Raw genomic sequence first — 6,621 nt, forward strand, 5'->3', positions numbered from 1 at the left:
GTTCTGCTACAATGCCATTGCTTGTATTGTTTGGTAGTTTTTCCCTGAGGTTTGTTCATGGGTCATTAGACTGGGGTGGGGTGCATGCCTCATCACCCCTAAGCTTTCACATACAAAGTTCTTCCGCAATAGACCACTACATGGATGAAGGTGCACCCCAGTTCCTGCATGAAATCCCATTGTCTACAATTTGTGGGGAGGGGGCAATGAATGGGTTGGAGTGCATGGCTCCCATTTCAATATGATGGTGTAAATGAATACAAATCTTCTGAACTCAGTAGATGCCTACATTGGTTAAGAGAAAGGAGAGTGAAAATACAGGCATGTTGGAGCCTAAGTTAGTGGAGAAAATGAAATCTAGATTTCCTCACTGGTGCATATAAATTTTCAGCACAGAGATGAGAGTCAGCCCTGGTTCTCAGATAGCTGGTTAAATTATTCTTTTGAAAATACACAGTGCGTGGTAGACTACGTCAGCAAGCAAGGCTTGCTTCTTTTAGAGCATCCAAAAGACCTCAGCTTGAACCAAAGTTGAAATAAGACCATCCTAGATAGTGCCCCAAGATTAGACAATGTTTTGAAATAGATTTTAATGGAAGTTTCCTGTCCACTAAGCAGTAAGTTATCACCCATTCTGCACACAGAAAGGAATACCATGCATTTCCCAGAGGGCTCCATTGACAGACTCAAGCCAAAACTCGCTGTGTACCATGTTTACTTTAGTTGTGTAGCTCACACTAGTGAAGTACAAGAAATAATCACTTTGCACTAGGCAAAAGGATTACATTTATAAAAGGTCAGGCCACCAACTGGTTATGGTTTTCCTACATAGATACATACATCACACCCCTACAAAAGCACATTTGAAAGTCTGAATATTTCTCCCATCAGGTAATGGACTAAAGCGGGAAGGCTGAAGTTCAATGACATTTTAAAAGACAAGAGGGGCGAAGTAATATCTTTTATTGGACCAACTTCTCTTGGTGAGAAAGCCAAGAATTTGAGCTCATGCAAAGCGCTTTTTCAGGTCTGGGACATATACTCAGAACATCACAGATTATGTAGCATAAGAGGTTAACATATATTTTAAGGGACCATTCTGGGTGAAGTGAGCCATTAACATCTCTCCAGCTGTAACAGTGTTGAGGAAGGCTTAGTGGGATATAGCTTGTTGTAATAAACCATAAATCCCTATTCAGTCCATGATTTTTTAGTTATAAGCGTAAGCTTTTGGGCTCACGTTTTGAAGGTTTTCTGCAGGTTTTCTTTGTGGATAAAGGTTGAGAGGTCAGTTATGGATTGATTGGTTTGCAAAGTGTCCGTCTACATGTGAGCTGGTGGTTTTGTCTGTAGGAGTTCGTTGGAGAGTATGGTGATGGTCTGGTTTCACTCACACTTTTGTTATTGGAGCAATTAGTGCAGTGGATGAGGTACACCATGGGCGCGTCTACACTAGCTCCCTACCGCGAAGGGAGTATAGTAAGTAGGGTGTCGGGAGATTATTAATGAAGTGCTGCGCTGCATATGCAGCACTTCATTAAGCTAGTTTTCCCCTGCGGCAACGTCAAAGTATTAAACTTCGAAGTGCCAGCTCGCATGTAGCCACTGCTAACCCGCCGGTACTTCGAAGTGCCTGGGCAACTTCGAAGTCCCTTTACCCCTCAAAATTTTGAGAAGACTATGTGTTGGGCTAAGCATGCATAGAACCCATGATCTTGGAGGGTGTGTTTTGGAGAGCATAGACCATTGTAGCAGTGGAGATACATCTGCACATTTTGCATTATTTATTTTGGCAGGGTTGAGTTGCTGCACTGAGTTGGCAGGTCCTGGATTGTGAGGATCTTGCTTCTGATCATGTGCTTGGCGAGCTGACTGAAGGCCAGTACAGATGGGTTCAGGAAGTATTTCTTTCATAGTCAATGGAAATTGCATCCTGAATTATAATTCTTTACTGATCCTCTGTGTGGGTTTCTGTGTTGGGTAACAGATGACAACTCAAGGTGTGTGTTTGGAATGGGTTTTATTTATTGAAGAAGTGTCACTTAAGGGATCTGGGCACCCTGTTGCCTGATACCTACTCTGGTGGAGCTTCACTATTTGCTGAAAACTGTTTTAAAGTGTATATGCTGGACTTTCTCATTGGAGAGCTTTCGCTGCTGGACATTCTCAGGTATCTGACAGCCTGGCTGCTGCCCACAGATTTCTTGGTGTATTTGAGGTGGTTCCTGGATCTGTGAAGGTAGGTGTGGTGATCTATGGGTTTCATGTGTATTAGAGCAACACCTCTGAGTCACAATTTTTTCCCTGCATCCTTCTGAGAGCAGCAAATTATAGCCAGCACTTGGCTACAGCACTAAATAACGTCCCTTGCTTGGTGACTCATACTATGCCAAGTCCCTGCCCATTCCCATACCTTCTCACCCACTGCCAGCTCACTGGCTAAAACATCCTTCCTACATGCCTGAACCCAAAATTGGAGCATCTGGTTTAGGAGGTGAGAGTGAGGCCATGTTCTCTTACCACCTGTATGAAGAGAGACAGGTCAGAGAGTATCTGAAGGACACTTACTGTTTTACTGCACATTTAAAGTGTGTTTAGTGTATTATGCATCAACTACAAAGGCCAAATTTGTGTGTTCACAAATCAAGTAATCAATTTGTGCATGCAAGGAATCAATAAAGACTGAACATGCTGGCTTGTCTGTGCAAATCAGCATTTCCCTGTAAAGTTGTCTGTTTTGTCCATTCAGATGCAAAGCTTAGTCATATCAAATGGATGCATCTACTAAGTTTGTCATCAAAATTTAAGGAGGCAGTTTGAACACTGTTATGACGTGAAATAATTTTCTAAGTTCCTACCTCCCCCCCTCCTCAAGTAGCTTTGTCTATTTTATGTGCACAGATGTGGTCATGCCTCTGTAATGAAGGCATTTGCTGAGTAGAAGCAAAATACAATCAGCTACTCAAGTCCCTTATCAGTGGCAGGACTTGCCCCAATGTGTGTGCAGTACATCTTATCAGATGAGGCTCTGACTGAGCTGTGGTGATCCCCAGGCAGGACATTAGCTCTTCCAGAGAAGACAGAAGTGAAACACTCTTCAACTGACTTAAATTCATCTCAGCTGGAAGATGCTCATTGATTATCTTATGGTGGTCTGATGAGATGAAACTATTACATGTTCAACACATGCTGGAGCAATGCAAATGCTTGCCTGGCTGATTCTTGTGAAGTTTTCCTGAAAAGCTACACCTTTCAGTCATTCACAAATGCCCAGAGAATGACAAGGATTTGTCAGAACTCACTTCTGACATCTGTTTTTCTGGGCCACCACCAAAGATCCCATGCCTGCAAACGAGACCTTGATGCGGTGGGAAGGGTTTCATAACCCAATCACTCCAAGAGCTATGAGGGTGTTAACCTCTGCAAGGCATGCAAGCTAGATAAGGTCAAAGAGAGGGAACCAGACACAAAATAATTCACCAATCTTCTGTTTGGGGACTGAGTGACTCTGCCTTCTCAGTGGCTCCAGAACCTGTATGGAGCATAATAAAACCTCCTTCCAGCGGAAGCTCAGCCATGAAAATCAATCCCACTACCTGGTGTCCAGCAGTGGCAGCTGAGCCTTCCCTGGCCTGTTATACCTACTGCCCATGACAACAAGGGAAGGATTCAGAGGCAACAAAGATCAGAGACATTTCCACTGGGTTCTTTGTTCTTTCCTTTTAAGTGTGTTACCATGGTGCTGTTAGTCACCGCATATTAACTGAGTTAGGCAGTGAACGCTCGGGTACTAAGCAGATGATAAAGTATATTACAGATATCAAAAAAAGTAATGAAAAGAATTCCAATGCCTTGTGTTGCCACAGCTACAGAACGATCACCTAGCCTGCAAAGGGCATTTCCATTATATCCATAGTTATAAAGATGGACATGCTTTCATGTGAAAGATGTTTTCTACCAAGGCAGTCTGGTACTACAGGTTGAACCTCTGTTATCTGGCACCCTGAGGACCTGACTAGTGCAGGATGAGAGAATTTGCCAGACTGTGGGAGGTCACTATTGTCTAACACAGTGTTTCTTAAACTATGTTCTGTGGACCAGTGGTGTTCTGTGAACAGCTCACAGGTGTGCCATGGGCATCTGACACTTTTTTGACATCATGCACTGATGGCATATATTTTCTGTTGTTAAAAGGAGATAACCAGATACCTGATTCAGTTACTTCATTTTGTTTTTGCTGTATATGTTGCTGGGTGGTTTTTTTGTCTGACAATTTGTTTTTGAAGAAAATTTTCATAGGTGTTCGGCATAAAAATGTTATTGTTTGGTGTTCTGTGGAGTCAAAAACTTTAACACTGGTCTAGCACATTTCCAATACTTTAATTGTTTACTGGGCTCTTAGAACACATTTAGGGGTAAATACAGCTAAATAACAGCGCAGACCATTGCGTGCCAGGACCGGTGGTTTTAAACAAACTTTATGAAACCATGGGAAACTTGGCCATGCCCATAATACGTGGTCATCCGGCTAACTAAAATCATGCCGGATTATGGCTGTTGGTGGCTGTCTGAGTTCCGGATTAGAGAGGTTCAACCTGTTGTGATCCCCTGAAAGGCCAGAAAGGGACCACCCTTCTCACGTGGGAAAGTATTGAAGTATAGCTCCTGAACAGGGTGTTTCTTACAGACATGGCAGCCCCGCTTCACAGCAAAAATCATGTGCCACATCAGTATTGGGATCCAAAGACCTCTTCAGTCCTCCAGTTCAGAGGGGAAAAAGGAGCATCTGATATTTCTTATGATACAAAAAAAAGCAAATTCTTCTGGGTTTTAATGGGGAAAAATCACCTTTGAATCAATTTTTATGCCACACTAAGACAGGAAAGTGCAGACACTTGGGCTGGGACTGATGACTGTATACATCTGCCTACTAACAGGCTACATCTACAGGAATCTATATGCAGCCTGCTCTGCCGTTGTTAAAACAGCTCATTGTGTCTACCCAGTGACATGCTTCTCACCACAGCTGCACATGGACCATGTTGGCTTCACTCATCCACATCTACCACACTGTCCAATTCAGCCCCGTTTCCTTTTTGCCTTTTCAGATGGCTCTGTGCCCTTGTAAGCCCTACCTACAGCTGCAGTGTACTGCTTCTTCAGCGAGCCAGTCACGCTTCCTCATCTGCTGGGCTGTTGTGGAACTTGTGGTTTTTATAACTTAGCAACTTCAAACAAAGAGCAGCATGCTGTCGCTCGTCTGCCTCAACCAAAGTAAATAATCAGGGCTGGCAGGTGCTGTGACCTTAATGACACAAACTGGTGATGTGGAAAAAAAGATACAAACTCCTCTTCCCACCAGACCAACTCACCACAGAATAATTAACCATGAACTGCCCGGGCATGGCAAAGGACAGGATTCCAGTCATTCTTTATTCACCCCCTTCTCTAGCCTGGGAAACAGCTGAGCAGTTTGCTAACCCAAAGGTTTTAGTGCTTACTGGCAAAGAGCCTGGGAATGTGCATAGGCATCCTGGGGCATGAGACTGGCAAACGGACTCGCAACAGTCACAGGGTTATCATACCTGATCTGTCTCTGGGACAGAAGTTATCCTGTTCAGCCAGTCTCTGACATTCCTTCCTGCATGTATTGTGGTCAACTTATTCTTAAAAGCTAAAATTGGACTCGGGCTGTGACACCTCTGAACTCCTTCCCTACCCTTCCCCATTTCCCTGTCCTTGTTAAACAGTGGTGTTTGAGACACTCAGAACCCAGTAATAGTTGTCTAGGCACTATACAGACGTGTGAGAGGTGCTGGGAAAGGAAACCGAGAAGTGAGGTGATTTGCTCAGGGTTACGCAGCAGTAAGAGCCTGGAGTAGAACCCAAGACCCCCAGTCGAAGTGTGCACAGCTGCGAGGAAAGAACAGGAGGGGGCTGCACCACAGTCTGGGGGGCCCTGCCTGGTGAATGCCCTAGGTCCCCCTTCTGGGGCACAGCCCATGACCTGTGGCAGCTGTCGTTGTTGGCTGTGACTTAATGTTCTACAATCTGATCAGAAAACTGGAGCAAATCATAGTAGTTTGTACAGAGGGCTGTACAGACAGTAACTAATTAAACCTCAGCTCAGTCCTGAGAGCCAAGTAAGTATAGTCCCATTCTGCTGAGGCCAAAACTGAGGAAGGCCACTCGTCCAAGGTCACACACAGGAGATCTGTGACACAGTAAATCTCTTAGGAGTTCAAGGTTGCCAAAATCACACTGATTCCTTTGGACCACCCAGTATCATCTCGTGCATGGATGTTGACTCTCCAGGAACAATGTGTCTTCACAGCACTAGGATATCAGGCTGAGTGCCAACACAGTGGGCAGAAACCTGTTTTCTGAATCATTCCCTCACTGTACCACTCACTGATTCCTTGGAAGCCCTCATCCAAGTAACAAAGCAGTCCAAGGTATCCCAGCTCAGGAGAGCCAAGTGTTTCCCACAAAAGACACTAAGGTTGTGATTCAACAGCTTTTCCTAGTATACAGTATATGTGTTTGTGTGCTAATTCATGATCTCTGTGCCATGATGAAGGCTCTTAAATGGTACTTTAACTGTAGCCAGGGAGAAGACAA

The sequence above is a fragment of the Carettochelys insculpta genome, chromosome 7 (genome assembly GCF_033958435.1).
Source record: "Carettochelys insculpta isolate YL-2023 chromosome 7, ASM3395843v1, whole genome shotgun sequence".
Taxonomy (NCBI): domain Eukaryota; kingdom Metazoa; phylum Chordata; order Testudines; family Carettochelyidae; genus Carettochelys; species Carettochelys insculpta.